General features: G+C 35.4%; 1 protein-coding gene across 7 annotated transcripts in view; it reads right to left on the reverse strand.

The window, feature by feature from the left end:
• Window positions 1-17915, reverse strand: part of LOC115214162 (armadillo repeat protein deleted in velo-cardio-facial syndrome) — a 403200-nt gene that overhangs the window by 178384 nt on the left and 206901 nt on the right. The gene's annotated exons all lie outside the window — the stretch shown is intronic.

Raw genomic sequence — 17915 nt, forward strand, 5'->3', positions numbered from 1 at the left:
TAACACATTTTCTTTGGAATGTCATGACAATAAGTGACATTCTTAACCTCAATTCTATTCTTGAATTAAGACATGATCCCAAAATAGAAATGATATAAACGAAAATTTAAAAAAAATATATTACTGCATTCTGATTTCTCTTTAATCTGAATTATCTATTTCTTCTGATGTAGGAGAAAATAACACACACACACACACACACACACAAAAGGGTGGTGGTGGAAAGAGGAATGAAAAAAAATAAATATTGGAATATTAATAGTTAAAAAAATTTTATTCATTCATTATACGTTCATACTTCATGTGGATCTGAATAATATATTTTTACTTATGAACCCCTTTAATTCTTATTTCACTTGGATGGACCCCACCATAGCCATGCCATGTTTAAAAACACCAATTATACTTTTATAATGGAATATTATAAGGAATCATCTCAAGACAAGCTGCATGGTTTCAAATAAAATCACAGACTGAAATTAAGCTGCAAAATGTCAAACCAAGTCACAGGGTTTTGAGCCAAGCTACACGACAGACGAGCACAACTCCTAAATTTTTAAGTAAATGGGAATATATAAATACTGTAGAGTATTTAATATGGTAGTCTACCATTTCTGCTAACTCACTGACCTTAAAACACAAATAATTTCTCCACCACCACTATCAAAATTAAGTTTCAACATTATGTAATATCTTTATGAGTCATAAATATAACTTGGTAAAAAGAAGAATAATGAAATCATCAAATGCTAACAAAACCCACACTTTATTTTCCCACCTTCCTTCATATTTATGTCTTAGATTTTGAGTACATTCTAAATGAGTAAGGCAAGTGTAGGACTCAATTTTGGCCACAATAACATGCAGTGTCACAGTGAATGAGGTAAAGATGAGGTGCAGTTATTATTACTGCCGTTGTACCTATCCCCAATTCCTCAATAGACTATAATATGTGTATATCTGTATGGGGGTGGGTTTTACAAGTTTTTAGGATATGTAGGCGCAGGTGTGGTTAAGAAATTTGCTTTCCATCAAAAAATGGTTCTGGGTTCAGCCCTACCGTGTGGCACCTTGAACTAGTGTCTTTTACTATAGCCCTCCATCTATCCATCTTGCATCCATCAATCCATCAATCTACCTATCTTGCATCCATCCATCTGCCTCATCACTTCCTTATTTACTCCTTTCTCTCATTCATTCTCTGTTACCACTCTTTGCTTCCTCCTTCAACAATGGCAAAACTGCTCTCCTTAGTTTGTCCTCCTCTGCAATTGTTACATTGCACTTCCCCCTCCCCCTCCCCTCACATTTGCTACATCCTAAGATTCCTCTCTTTCATTTAGTAAGCTTATCTACCCCTCTTCTTCCATTCAATTTTATTGCCCTCACTCCTACTTAATTAAAAAAAACCCCAGAAACCTTAAATTCTATACACTTTATCACCAATTAAAAAGAAAAATTAAGATTTCAATCTGCTATTGTGTGATCTCAGTCCCAAACCTAATAAGGGGATTATGGCATGTAAAGGATGTAGAGTTCAAATTCCCCGTGACCAATACTACAACATGATTGAAGCTAAAAGATGATCTCCATAATCCATTGCTATTTCTGCAAACTTAACACCACAATTTCATTTGTAATGAATTCTTCTAACACTCATCCTCTCCCTGAATAACAAAAACCCAACCAGAAAATGAAGAAGAAAAATATCAAAGAACAATAAAATGGAGAAAACGCAAAAAAAAAAGAAAAAAAAAGATTAAAAAGAATCAATTATGTTCCATCCATCCTTTAATGGGTTTCAATGTTGCATTCCTGTACAGAGATGCATGTAGAGGGGAGGGGAGGGAGGTGGCACAGACCTCTTGTCTCTTTATGCAAACATCCTTCAGGCAGGCCAATCAATACGTCCTCGATCTTTTTATTGCTAATTCAAACTGACCCTTAAATTCTAAAGGAGTTTTAGACAGAGAATCTGAGAACAGTAAATAACAGGAGGATGGGGGAGGTGTGGGAAGAGGAAGTGGCTTGGATGCAAAGGTGGATAGCCTGGTCTTGCACCTTCAATTCCTGATTGAGCTGTAGGTGAACCATTCGGACATTGCAGGAGGGTCAATTCTGGGGACCTCCATCTACCACCATGACATGCCATGCTACAAGTCATTTCAGAGAGAGAAAGGGCGGGGGTTCAAAACTGGATCGACATTTTGTTAGTCCTGAAAGGATGAAAGACAAAGTTGGGTTTATTTCTATTTTTATGGGGTTAATGTGATAGTAAAACTCCAGCTAGAAAATGGCACCAGACCATGGCATCAAGCAGCATTGTCTGATCATTTGAAACCGATTCCTTTCCCAACAGCTAGGTGGTCTGAAACAAGAAGAGCTAAGTGAATGATTTTAAAAAAAATACACACAAGAATTTCATGTAGTAAATATGAACTGAAGATCTTTGAGTCAATAGTCCAATAATCCACTCGACTGTTTATCATGATAATCTAGTCAATAAACAGACCTACAACCTCACAGTTAATGTGTTTTTAAATGTAAAGTAAAGTAATGGAAAATATCTTTATCTTTTACTTGTTTCAGTCATTGGACTGTATCCATGCTGGTGTACCTTTGAAGGGTTTGGTTGAACAAATCAATACCAGTCCTTTATTTTTTAAACCCTGATATTTTTTCCATCACCCTCTTTTGTTTATCCTCCAAGTTACAGGGACATAAACAAACACTGGTTGCCAAGCATGAGGGTGGGGACAAACACACACACATCATAGAATTCTTGCAATTTCTGTCGATTAAATCCATTAAGAAGGCTATGAGTGACCCAGAGCTATAGTAGAAGACACCTGCTGAAGGTGTCATGCAATGGGAGTGATCCTCAAGCTATGTGATTGGGAAGCGAGCTTCTTACCACACAGCCATGCCCGTGCTTGCATACAAAATACATAAAGAAAAATAAACAAGTAAAATTCAAGAGATGTAAACTATTTATGGACAAGACACTTTACAGAAACTTCTCTGTCAAAGCCATGCAAACACGGTAAAATGGTGGTAAAAATTACTGACTCACACACACACTGCTTGAATGGCTTATTGATGTCATTATTTCAAAGTTCTCTTACTAGAACAAAAAGTCAATACCTGTAATATGCTGAGGTTTAAATCAAGCACATCTAAGATAGTCAGGTCAGATCAGTTGGCATGCACCACTGCAGCATATCGATGCATTCACCATTTGTCGGTATTTGCTCAAGTTGTACTGGGTAACCCTCTGAGCAGTGTCCCAGTCAATTCTCATCTCCGCAAGACACTTTCCCAAACTGTCATATCTCTGTGGCATGTGGCTGACCAACATGAACCCCAGCTGGACCCTCAGGGAGAGAGAACATAGTAAAAAAGATCCAGTTCAGAAAATAGAGCAACATTATGAAACGGGATGAGCTGATGTCCCTGAATCATACAAATAACAGGAGGCATCACCAGTTTCTAAATGCAGTCTCATTTCACTGGGACCATGTGACATGTGGCTGACCAGAGACCAGAACCTTTGTCTTCCTACCTAGGTTTGCCTAAGAAGGTGAATTTATAATGTAGCCTGACTTTTCCTATCAAGCATCAACTTTTGGATCACAAATCTGTTCTCTTCATCTGTTGTTAACAACCAAGTTTAACCCTTTTCAGATCAACTAGCCTAAGATCACCTAGGGATCTATGGTACAAACTTCCCATTTTAAAGTGACCTAAATTAAAACCATTAAAACCGTCCATCAAAATTTATGTTAATTGTTCCAAATATCAGCTTAATATAACAAGGTTATAATAAGTTCCAAAATTAACAGAAGCAAAGGCAGTGTATTTTTACCAGAAATATAGTAACTGAAATGTTTATCTTTTATATTTTACTGGTGCCAGTCATTAAACTGTAGCCATGCTTGGGAACTTCAGTTGAATGAATTGACCTTAGTACTTATTTTTCAGTGTGGCACTTATTCTATTAGTCACTTTTGCCAAACTGCTAAGTTACAGAGACAAACACACCAACACTTATTGTCAAGTCACAGTGGGGAAAATACACACACACAAACAAGCTTCTTTCAGCTTCTGCCCACCAGATCTACTCAGAAGACTTTGGTTGGCTATAGTAGAGGGCACTTGCCAAAGGTGTCATGCAGTGGGCCTGAACCCAAATGAGAAGCAAACTTATTACCATACAGCCACACCTGTGCTTTCATTTTAAAACATTCTTGAAGAGGAAAAGAAACCTCTTCAAACATGAAGAAAACAAAAAAACAAATTGAATTTATAAATATACATTAGTAGAGAAGTAAAATAAACTAAATGGAGTGGGTTTGAAAAGAACAACAACAAAAAACAAAACAGTAAACACTTTTCATACTGACGCATGCATAACACAATGCCCAGAATGAGTGAGTTTGAGTGTGTGTGTGTGTGTGTGTGTGCCAAGTTTCAAAGCTTCGTCTTGAAGCAGGAACTACTTCAACTTACCTTATACTATAAATGCACTTTGTTTCATCATCAGTGTTAATAAAATGTTGCGTGGCTTCGACTTTGGCACAAGATTCAAATGCTTTCTGCATTGTCATGGCAGCATGGAGTCTCAATGTTTCCTTCATTTGATCCTCATTAATATTAGCCATTGTTGTCTAATTATACTGCCTTGTTTTAGTTTACTTTTCAAGTCTTATTATAAATTAAAAATCAGGAGTAGGAAGGGAAGGAGGAGGAGATACATAAATAATAAAGAGGAGGAGTAGTGAATGCAGAAAAAAGCAACAGAAAACACAACTTATTTTTCACTTTGAATTGTTAATAATTTGCGAGAAGAAAATTGCCTGGTAAAATCTTGGGTTTAATAAATTGAAATATAATTGCAAACAAACAGAAAATTTATGACAACAAAAATGATGGTGACGATTTTTGTAAATATTAGTTATTGAGTTAGTTTTCTATGAATTTGTAAGATCTTATGTTAAAAAAAAAATTATAATATGGAAATCAGATTTGTAAATAATAATAATAGAATAATCTAAATGATAATTGCTGTTTTTATGTTTTGAGAATAAGCTTCTTATAATATTTGAAATGAATTGAGAAAGAAACTGTAATAGCAAACCATAACCATTGTCAATATTAACATTTACAATGATATGTTTGCCTCAAGGGCAGAGAAAGAGCAGTTACAAAATTTATACTGGAACCACAAAAATGAAAAGAAACTATAGATGTATTCAATAGTAACAACACAGCTGCAACTTCAGAAAAAGAAATATAATAATAATAATAATAAAAATAATGATGATAATAATAATAATAATAATACAGAATCTGTGTAAAATTTATTTAAAAAAATGAAAATGAACAAATTAAAATAGAAAAGGGAGGGGGAGATCAGTAACAAACTAATACAGAAAACAGCAAAAATAAACTTAAAAAACCATGAGATTAATAATAAAAAGAGGAGGAAGTTGATGTGGAGTAGGATAGAATTGTCTTCTAGAATTTCAAGAGTAATGCTAGTTCTCCACCACCACCAAGTCAGAAAACTGCCACAACACCAACAACAGGAGACAGCAGGAAGATGATGACAAGGAAGACGAAGAGGAATTCTTGTCACAATAAGAAATCAAAAGAAATGTTTCATGGAGCAAGAGATGGAGGAAGGCAGTGAGCGGGAGTATCGGTGCACACATGCAAGCAGGTGCATATGCATGTGTGTTCGAGAGATTTCTAACAAATCTGAAAATTCATTAACAAATATTAGCGGCTTTGGAGAGAGAAGGTATTAATGAATGAATCAATTAATAGATTAATTAATTGAAAAGGAAGGGATAGTGTGTCTTAAACACAAATGATGACGTTCATGATTATGGGCGAGTTTTGGGTTTTTTCCCCCATTGTTTGTTTATTTTTCTCTCCCCATACTTCGAACCATCTCCTCATACCTCTTTGCTGACATTGATATTATAAACTTACTCATGCATTATTAATGTCGTATTGTCTCCCTCCCCACCACATGGTTACATGTTTTGTATCATGTATTTTCTCTGTTCTTCTTTGTTGCTCGCTCCATGAGTGATTGCATGTTTATGTTATGCATGTATGCTTTTGCCGGGTGTTTATGTTCTGCGTTGTGTGTTTACGCTTATTTATGCTGCATTTGTTCATGTTTTCCGTTCCGTGTGTCTGTACACATCTGCGTATTTATGCCATGCATGTTTATGTTGTGTGTTTGCTGCTGCAAGTGTTTATGCTTTGTTATGTGTGTTTGCATTTTGTACACACGCATCCTTATGTTGGGTGAAGTGCATGTATGTTTATATCGTTGGTGTGTGCATATGTTCAAGTTGCATGTGTGCACATGTTTATGCTGCTGCATCCATATGCATGCCTATGTTGCAAGTCTATATGCATGTTTATGCTGTGTGTCAGTCTCTCGTTATGTTATGATCCTATGCGTCTGTTTACACTGTGTATCGGTGGTGTGTGTGTGTGACTATTTTTCATGTTGGATGCCTTGTCTACATTTCTGCCATGCTCATCTTTCTCCAAGTGTGATTGTGTGATTTTGTAAATTAAACAACAAACTTCAATCCAATGACAGCAAATTTGGAAAGGAAAAACAAAGTATTTAATTGAATTTACTTCAAAAGAAAAGACCTACCAAGATAGGGTTTCATGGAACCAGTAGAAGTAGAACTAAAGACAACAGAAGAAATACAAAACTGAGAAGATAGGAAGGGGAAAAAAAAAGACAAGAATTAGAGACATTATATATTAGAGAATATACAAGAAAAGGATTGAGATAATAAACACAGCTAAAGAGAAGCCCCAAAACACTGAATAAGCCGGTATCTTGAATATGAAATTAAAACTAGGCTTGTAAGTAAGAAGAAAAAGAGACATGAGAAAGACAAAGAATAAGAGAAAGGAGGGTGGGAGAGGTGGAGAGGCAGCAGCTGAAGGAGAATTAAATATTGAATAGAAATTTGCTTTCAAGAAAGACAATACTTAAACATCAGAGATTTCATTGGATCCAAAGCACATACACTTGTAGTACTTTACAAATTTTATATATATATATACATGTGTGTGTGTGTGTGTGTGTGTGTTTTGTTTGTGTGTATATATGTTACATGTTTGTATATATTAGTTTAAGATGGCTGGCACTTGGCACCTATATATATATATATATATATATATAATATATATATATATATATATACACACACACACACACACACACACACACAGAGTAACAATAATATAAAACTGTAGAATATGATGAAACTAATTTCAAAATGAATAGAATATTAAACAAGTGTGTGTGTGATGTGTGCATATATGATTGTATGTGTATACGGGTGTCTATAGTAAACTTCTTTTGATGTATAGAATATAAAAACAATGGATTTAAAAATAATTTTACTTCAAAGTATAACCAAAACTTTACTTTTAATAAACTGCAAAAAACAGAAAACAACCTTTTATTACCACTGCTGTTAAGAATATCTATTTTATATACAGAATGTGTTTATTGAAATGTTTTTTTCTTTTTTTAGTTAGTCGAGAGGCAGTATTGTGCCTGGGATTCTTTTAAGGGCCCCAAGACTGGTGGGAGATAAGGAGAGAAGGTGTCCTAAAACCTAACCTGAATGCTTGCAATAGAGTGTATTCAGCTGAAGGTTACCCTAAGTACCCAAGGTGCTATGTGGCAGTATCAAACCAGACAAGGATTAAACTGGAATCGATTCTGAGAAATATATAATACTACTACTACTACTACTTCTGCTACCAATAATAACGATGTCTTTTATTTGCCACCAGAGAAAAGGGCGAAGAGGACAATAATAATAATTTCTGACATAAGAACAAAGTAGGAAGTTTGGAGGTCAAGTCATTGATTTATCTGATCAAATCAACCCTACTTATTGACCTCTAAGAGAGGGATGAAAGGCAAGGTCAACTTGGAACAAATATTGCAAGATATTTCATCCAACACAATTATGCAAATCCATAGCAGTAGTAGTAGTAGTAGTAGTAGTAGTAGTAGTAATAATAATAATAGTTTCTAATTTAGATACAAGGCCAGCAATTTTGAAAGGAGGAGATTAATCAACAGCATCTACCCCAATACTTGACTGGTACTATACTTTATTGATCTTGGAGGGATTAAAAGGTAAAAACTGACTACAGTAGGATTTGAACTCAGAATGTAATAAGTCAGAAGAAATACTGTAAACCATTTTCGCAACACTGACAATTCTGTTAATCTACAACAACAATAATAATAAAAGTAATAACCCTTTCTGCTGTAAGCATAAGGCATGAAATTTTTTGGGGAAGGGGCTACTCAATTACATCAACCCCAGTGCTCAACTGGTACTTATTTTACCAAAGTGGAAAGGATGAAAGGCAAAGTCAGAATTTGAACTCAGAATGTAAAGACAAATGAAAAGTTGCTCAGCATTTTGCCAGCTGAATAACTACAAACTAAATCAGTAAAATGTTTTCATTTAAAATATAACAAAAATTTTGCAAGCGATAAATCCAAACAACAATTGTACAATGACTGACTTAATAAACAGTATCAAAGACTAAAATACTAGAAACTGATTGAATTCAGAACTTCTAGATGTTTGCAATAATGATGTCTGGTCCATAGGGATTAAAAAAAACCAAAATGCCTCAAGCTGGAAAGGAAAATATGAATAAAGATGTCTCTGGATTTAATAGAAAAATTAACTCACAGCTCTGATAATAATTATGATAATAATAATAATAGCAGCAGCAGTTAACTGTTTAATTGTAAAAAAAATAAATAGGTTTCTTTCCAAAGAATCACTGCAAATTATCAGGAAATTACCAATACGGAAATAATAAATTTTAAAAACACAGGTGCAAAGATTGGGACAGATACAACTAATTGAACACCAAATTTAAGTTATCAGAAGATCAATCAGACTGAATGTCATAAAGCCTGAAGGTGATTAGTTATTAAGAACAGAAACAAACCAACAGAAGTCAACAAGACAAAATGTCTTTGGAAATAAAATAAATAATAAAAAAATTGAAAGTACAGAATGCATCAATACAAAGTAACCATTAATATGTATTGTTTCTCAACTATGAAACTAATTAAAAAAAAAAAAAATTGATAGTCTAAGAAATGAAGAAATTATGTAAAAACAAACAAAATGCTTGTGATCAAAGAAAAACATGCAACTACACTGCATTCAGGTGGTAAAACAAAAATGCCATTTTGTAGAAATAGCAGAACCTTGAATCCTATAAACTCGTTTATGATCAACAATTATATGTACAAAATGTATATCTTAAAAAGATTTAAAAAAAAAAAGAATTGCTCTTTGCATTTTCTTAAGCTCTTAAGGTAATAGAGAAAGTGATTTGCAAATCTTGAAAAGAAAAGAAAAAATCCTGAAGCCAGTTGCTACAAACTTTTGCTGCAATTAATAATGTGTGTGTTTTTTCCTGAATCATATAAATATGTATGTATAAGAAGGTAATCCATTAGGAATTAAAATAATCCTGATTAGTAGCAGTAATCCAACAGAACTCCAATGAATATTTTGAAATGACGTGAGGATAGCAACATGACCAAGCTACCAATATGAGTGCTACTATATAACTGAGATAGAGTCAAAGAGCAGGCCAAGCAAGGGGTGGGGAAACAAAGATGAGAATGGAAGGGGAAGAAAAGAATAAAAAAAATAAAGGGGGGGGCTATGAAAGTGGAGAGTGAGGGATAAAAAGAATAGAGAATTGTCAAAGGAACAGAGAATAGGGAGGAGATAATGGTTGACAAAACAGGGAGAGAAGGGAAAGAGATTTTAGAAACATACCTGTCCTCATGTCATTTTCCTGTCAACTGACCCCACCCCCTGTTACAGCATACAACCATAACCTATGAAAAGGTGATCAGGTTTCTCCCCTGACACACATATGCAGAGTATTAAAATTGGGATTCCATTGTGGAGAGTAAAACAATGAGAGAAAGAAAGAAAGAATGTAATTAGAGATCTTGAAATATTGGCAACTTCACTTAGACTGGGACACGGAGCATACTATTGTACGTTCAATCATCATCACCTCACCATTATAATAATCCAGCTGCAGTGAGGTAACCATAGCACTTTAATTGTAAAGTGATCCAGGAAGAGAAGAGAGTTCAAATTGCAGCAGAACGAAGGAAGGTGACAAAAACAAAAACAGCAAAATAAGTTTCTTACAAAAAAAACACTATTTTCTTTAAAATTGGAACAAAGATTATAATGATTTTTCTTAATTAAATAACACTCAAATTTCATCCCCCAAAATCTTTTGTAGGTTTCCTTTGGATTTTACTTTATGGTAATGAAAAGAAAAAAAAAACAAAAAAAATCACTAACAAAAAATGTCTTCAGCATCTCTTACACAAGCATTCACACATTTATCTCTACGCATACACACCAGCTTGAATTTCTGTACACATTTACAGAGATAACAATCCATGCATAAGTGGGTGCATATATACACCCGTTATATTATGAAGATTATATATACATATATATATATATATATACTCATACACACACACACACACACACACATCTCATGCCACACTAAATTCATATCATTAAGCACATACAAACACAAACATTAGATAGAACAAACTGATATCCATTGAGACCTCTATTTAGATATGTGGCAAGCAATCAAGTAGTGTGTGTGTGTGTGTGTGTGTGTGAAACCAATAACTTTCTCCGATTCCTATACATGTTGTGTGTGCGTAGTGAGAGGCATACATGAAACGAAGATGGAAAAGATGGAATTACATATGGATGAATGTGTTTGCACTTATGTGCAGTCAAGGTTGCGCACGTGTGTGTGTGTGTGCGTGTGTGTGCGTATTTATTTTCCTTCCTTAATTCATTTTCCAAACAATATGCAAACACAATCCTAACAACTGCCTTCAAACCAACCGACCCACCCAGCCACCTGCCTGCCTGTCCCTCCACCACTTGCAAAGCATAAAAAAAGAAACAAAAAAACCAAAAAGAAACAGCAATAAACAATAAGAGCCCCCCCCCCCTCTGAAAGCCATTATAGTTTTAAATTGCACTTTTTATTATTATATTTAGTTAACAATCACTTCAGAAGTTATCAGTAATACAAGCAGACAGATAGAGGAAGAAGAGTAGGGGAGTGGGGGGGAGAGTTTAAAGACACCAACAGAGGTAATCTAGGTTGTGATGGAAGCGGAAGGGGGAAAGGTGAATGTTTGCGGGGAGGGGGGGAATTAGAAAGCGTGTGAGGGTGGTGGTGGTGGTGGTGAATGCTTTGGAATGAATAGTGTATCAATTTAATTTGAAATTTGACAATAAGAAACCAGTACAGAGGTACCAGCTCCTCTTTTGCCTCCCTCGGAGAATTCTACCTGAATAATTTAGACTTCTGAAATCAAATTGCTATTGTTCATTTCAGCAAGGAGAAAACAAAGAGAAGTCCTCACCAAACTAACTAAACCCTGCATCACCCACAAAAAGTCATTGCCTTTCATCTTTTATGCTTTAGTCACTGGACTGCAGTTATGTTGGGGCACCACTTTTAAGGGTTTACTTGCAAATTGACCCCTGTATTTAATACTTTTTTTAAAGCTTGGTACTTAGTCTATCTGTCACTTTCTTTCCAACTGCTAAGTTACATGGATGTAAACAAACCTGTGTGTGTGTGTGTATATATATATATATATATATATATATATATATATATATATATATAGAGAGAGAGAGAGAGAGAGAGAGAGAAAGAGAGAGACAGCATGACTCACCCCTGCAGCTCTTTGGTCGCCTGTCAATCCACCCTGCCACTGCTAGTATGGAAAGCAGATGTTAAATTATGAATATATGTGTGTGCATGAGCAGATACATACATGATGGCTTCTTTTCAGTTTCCATGTACCAAATCCACTTACAAGGCTTTGGCCAGGCTAGAACTATAATAAAAGACACTTGCCCAAGGTGCCACGCAGTGAGACTGAACTCAGAACCATGCGGTTAGGAAGCAAGCTTCTTCCCACATAGCCATGCTTATGTTCTTAATATCATATTCATGATTTATTTTCATCAAAGAACAGGAACGGTATGTGTTTGAATGAACCTTGGAGAAACAGAGTTCACTTTAAAGCTAACCCACTGTATTGATGGTTTGGTTTAACTTATATCACATAAAAAAAAGAACAATTGTTAGTGATGTAGGTTCAATTCTGATGAACATTCATCATTGAGAATATAATTATCAATTATTAGGAAAACTATTTCAGGTTTGGGAAATAAGAGATGTATATTGGGGTGTCTTAATATGAAACAGAGACTACAGATCTTGGTCATGGACTTGTGCCAGAATTTCACAAGGAATCTATTAAGTCTTTTATCTTTACTCCATCTCACTATAATCTGAATACACTTCTGTTTGTATTTCTAATCTAATTCCAACACAAGCTATTTCTGAAACTGCCTTGATTCCAGGTGTCGCTGAGGTTCAGTAGCAGAGATTAGTTTTATCAAAGCAGATTAGTGGGACATGCACACAGCTGTAATATTTACAAATAACTAACAGTCAAAGCCCCTACCAAACCATCATGTAGTCAAGACTGTCGAAGTTCAGTTTTATATTATCAAGGTTCTAACCATAATTTATCCATCTTCAACCCTTTAGCATTCACATTTTTCCAATGCCTCCACCCCTCTCAAAATTCCTTGTCTGCAAGTTATTTGGTGACCCTACCAGTGCTGGTGCCATGTAAAAAGCATCCAGTCCACAGTGTGAAGTGGCTGGCATTTGGAAGGGCATCCAGCCATAAAAAACAAGCCAAAACAAATACAGTAGCGTAGGGTAGTCTTCTACCTGGGTAGCTCCTGTCAAGTCATCCCACCCATGCCAGGATGGAAGGCAGATTGAAATGATTATCAAGTCATAAGCCTAGGGTAGTCTTCTACCTGGCTAGCTCCTGTCAAGTCATCCCACCCATGCCAGGGTGGAAGGCAGATTGAAATGATTATCAAGTCATAAGCCTAGGGTAGTCTTCTACCTGGCTAGCTCCTGTCAAGTCATCCCACCCATGCCAGGGTGGAAGGCAGATTGAAATGATTATCAAGTCATAAGCAATAATACTTTTTCACATTGTTTTCAATTAATCATGCATTATATTGTAGCTTTGAGATCTCAATAACCTGTCTGTTTATTTCTAGAATGACATTGTAGGTTAGGTGTGTGAGGTCAGATGTGGCTGATCTGAATATAATACGGAAAGACATTTTGGCCAGATATAACAGACTTAAACACTAAAGGGTTAAGGAATGTGGTCTTAAAATTCTAAGACTTAGAAAAGAAAAAAATTATGGTTTTCATTTCAAAGATATCCAAAGAGTTTGAAGAGTAACCAGCTATAAAAACCATGTGAAAAATGAGAAACTCAAGCAAGACATGGTTCTCCAACTGATCGGAACTAGCTGAACTGTCCAATCCATACTGGTATGGAAGGCTGAAGTATGATGATACAATATTTACAAAAGAAACAAAATATCAGTGTTTATGCTTTCTTCGGAGAAACAATTATCAAGTAGAATATCAACTTTGTCCTCCTTTCATTTGAGGTAGGTAAATAGAGTACCAGCCCAGCAATGAGGCTGACTCCTCTCTTTCTCCTCTCTACTTTTCCTTTCTGTCACTCCTATACATAGAGGGGTGAACACTGCCAGATTTAAAGTACCCAGGACACTGAGGAAAACAAATGAGGTCAGATACCTGATTCACCAGGTGTTAATCATTGTTACTCAACAGCTTTATCTTCTTTATCAGTAAAATGTTGAAAAGTGAACAAATATTTCAAACATTACACATAGCAATAACTCCTCGACAATCACAAACCTCAAGAATCCACTAAAACAAAAACTATCCCAGAGTTACGTAACACACTTAATAATTTCCAATAAATTGATCATTCAGTACACTAGGTTTAGTATACTGTCCCCATGCAGTCTGCACATATTCTAAGCTAAGCTTTGGGGCACTGAACTCATTCATAGAATTGTAAGGGTGTCGCCATAATACATGATATGCCTCAGCTACTTTTTAGACTTGGCAGAACTCATCCTTCTGATTACAATTCATCTCTTCCCGAATGAGCAAAACGAGAGAGATGAGTCAGCCTCGTTACTAGACTTGTAATCTATTTACTGATCCCAAGAAGTAGGACAAAGTTTATCTCAGCAGGATTTGAACTCAGGATGCAGAGAAGCAGAATAATTACCCCTAAACAACCCATCCATCAACTTAATGACTCGGCCAGTTGGCTGCCTTAGCTTGCACATACACATTCCTCTATATAATTAAACAAAGACCAAAACACTCTTAAATACATTTCCAACTATTAATATTCATTTCTCCAAACAAACCAACATACATTAACAAACCAAAATGAGACCTCTAAAGTCCTTACTTTAACAGAAATAGCTAAATCTCCCTTTATTCAAATCCTATTGTCTAAAGCAGAGACATGTTCACACCTGAGATATTAACAGTCGAAGCCCCTACACTGGAGCAAGACATGGTTCCCCAACTGATTGGAACCAATTAAACTGTCCAACCTGTGCTAGCATTGTAGTCATCTATATACAAAAAGAATGATCACAGCTGGAATGCCTTCAGTCATAAGTCTACATGACAGGACCTGGCCTAGGGCTAAACAACAACAACAACAGTAGCAGCAGCATACTCTTTATTTTTGCAATATTTTAAGAGTAAGTTCAAGAATATAATTGGATTCTGCAGAAATCTTTCAACGCTTATACAGTCAGTACAAAATCACCTTTGCCTAAGAATAACAACAGCTCTTAACCCCTGCAATGCACTGGTTTCCAACCATTTAAAAAAAGAATTTTTATTAAATAATTGCACTCCTGCAAATCATAATATTACAAAGTAATAACTTTTAATTTTCTTTTAAAACTTGTAAGACTATTTTTCTATTTCATATATGTTTGAAATCTACAGGAAATTTTAAATCTTGACAATTTTGCAACTAGATTATTTTTGGCAGCTCCACAGGGTTTCATAGCACTTCATTTGAAACAGAAAGTTGGCCTCGAGTTCAACTCTGAAGTCACCACCAACAACACCCTTTACTTTACCAGCAGCAAACTCCAGTTGGAGTCAGCTGCAACTGAATTTCTTTTCTGATCACACACACACACATATATATATATACATGAATGTGTGTGTACACACAAACATATATACATACATACACACACAATACATATAAGCATACACAAGCCTACCTTCCTTATATAAATATGTGCATACACATACTCATACATACATATCTCTGTATACATACATGCATATATACACACACACAAATACACACAATTATATATACATATACATATATATTATATGCACATATATGTTACACGTTTTATATGAGTTAACTTTATCAATTTCGATATGTAACAAAACTTACCCAGAAAATAAAGAGTCAAAGAAGAAAACCATTGTAAAAGGTTGCAGCAAGGAAAGAGACTTGAAAGTATCAATTCATCCGTTGATCACATGATTTCATAGTTTGGCAAGTTCTATGAAGCAGCTACTAAAATCACTTCCAGACATTGTGGACATGAAAGGGATTAGATGCAGTGCCATGAAAGATTTTACACACACACACACACACACTGACAGAGCCTTATTATCAAACCAGTAAGTACTTCAGCAATATCTAACAGAAAAAGTGGCCCTGGGTGAACAGAAATCTATAAGTTTACATCAAAAACATTTCAACTCAATCATTTGGCAGAGTTGTAAATGACAATGCGAAAAAGGACGACAAAAGTCTATATAAAATGCAGTCAAATATCTAATATCTACTATAAATAATCATTAAAGCAGATTTAGACAAATACATTTCTAAAATAGTGACAACTATTTTACATAAAATGCTAGAAAAACCTAATGAAAAACCATCAACCTCTCTCCTTCCCAACATCCTTAATTCACAAGAGTTTCTACCTTTAATGTAACAATTTCCTGAGTGGATTTATAAAAATCAGTAACTATTTTGAATTGGTTTTGGTTTGAAATATTTTTTGTGGTTAAGAATTTTCCTTTTGAACCATGTGAATTTGGGTTCAGTCCTACTGTGTGGCACTTTTGGTGTCTTCTACTTTAGCCCCAAACTGAACAAAGCCCACCAGGTATATGCGTGTACGTATATATATGTGTGTGAGTGTGTTAATTACTTGTAGGGACACCGTATCATGCAACCATAATACTTGTTTAATATGTAAAATGGTATATCCAATAGTGTTACACTGTTATATTTAGTAGATATTGAAGCAATCGACTCATGGGTGGGTTATTGGGCTGGATGTGGTACTGAAGAAGAGGCATACGGCCATTTACTATTCAGATATGAAACATCATGACAAATCAGTGTTGGTTATAGTTTCTATAGAAAATTCTGTAGAAATAACCTTAAAAAAAAAATGTATGTGTGCATGTGAGTATATGTTTGTGTATGAATGTAGCATTGTCTAGACATCACATGATGGTAGTAAATGAGCATCATCATCATCATCATTGTCGTCATACAAGTGAGGTTGTTTATTTCCTATCTTCCATGAAAATCATGTCGAGTATGGGAGATGCTACCTTGCCTGGAAGCAAATGAGGATTGGTGACCAGAAGAGCCTCTGCAGATAGAATGTCTGCCTCACAATAAAGACGATACAACTATTGGTAAATGATGATCACAATTATGAGACATACATGCGTCTGTACCGCCTTGTCTTGGTATTGCGTGATGGTTGTAAAATGTTGTGTGTGTGTGATAAGACTTGCTTCCCAACCACATGGTTCTAGGTTCAGTCCCACTGCATGGTACCTTGCACAAGTGTCTTCTACTGTAGCCTTGACCCAACCAAAGCCTTGTGAGTGGATTTGGTAGGTGGAAACTGAAAGAAGAATGTTGTGTGTATATGTCTGTGTGTCTGTATGTTCCCACCACCACTTGACAACTGGTGTTGGTGTGTTTATGTTCCCACATCTTAGCAGGTAGGCAAAAAGAGACCAATAGAATAAGTACAAGGCTTTAAAAAGATGTCATGGAGTCAATTAGTTTGACTAAAACCGTTGAAGATGGTGCTCCAGCATGGCTGCAGTCAAATGACTGAACCAAGTGAAAGAATAAAAGAATGCAAGTGGGGTCATATTTTCCAACCCCCTATCAAAGAAAATAAGTCCAGTCATAGAGGATTGTTTACATTGCTTGGAAGCAAGTGACAGATGGCAATTAGGTGTCTAGCTATATAAACTACTTCAATGGATCCCATTGGACTCCTGAAAGCATGGAGAAGTGGAAGTTAAAACGATGAGGACAATGAATGCTTGAAATATTTATAGAAATGTTTTAAAACTCAAATTCAAATTCTATTGATATGCTGCTGAGATATAATGGTTTATATGGCAAAGTGATAACTGGAAGGTTAAAGTGGACCATTAACATATTGATTTGTGGTTTACAGAAGAGAACACAAGAATTTCACTGCTACTGTGTATTTAACAAGCTCCATGCCCTGGTACAGCAGTTAATAGTAGCCATGTTACCTAACTGGTAAAGACATGCAATAAAACAGACTGAAAAACGATATGATTTTATAGAAGAGCAGACAAAATTTATTGCTGCCGATATAATCAATGCTTTTAATGTTAAAATGAGATTTCCCCAGTCTTAATACTATTGTACTGTTTCAATGCTAATATAAACCATGAAACCTGGCTTCTTGTAATTTAAGTTACATTAAGTTGCCTACTCTGTCGATAACACACACAAACAC

The sequence above is a fragment of the Octopus sinensis genome, linkage group LG7, assembly GCF_006345805.1.
Source record: "Octopus sinensis linkage group LG7, ASM634580v1, whole genome shotgun sequence".
Taxonomy (NCBI): domain Eukaryota; kingdom Metazoa; phylum Mollusca; class Cephalopoda; order Octopoda; family Octopodidae; genus Octopus; species Octopus sinensis.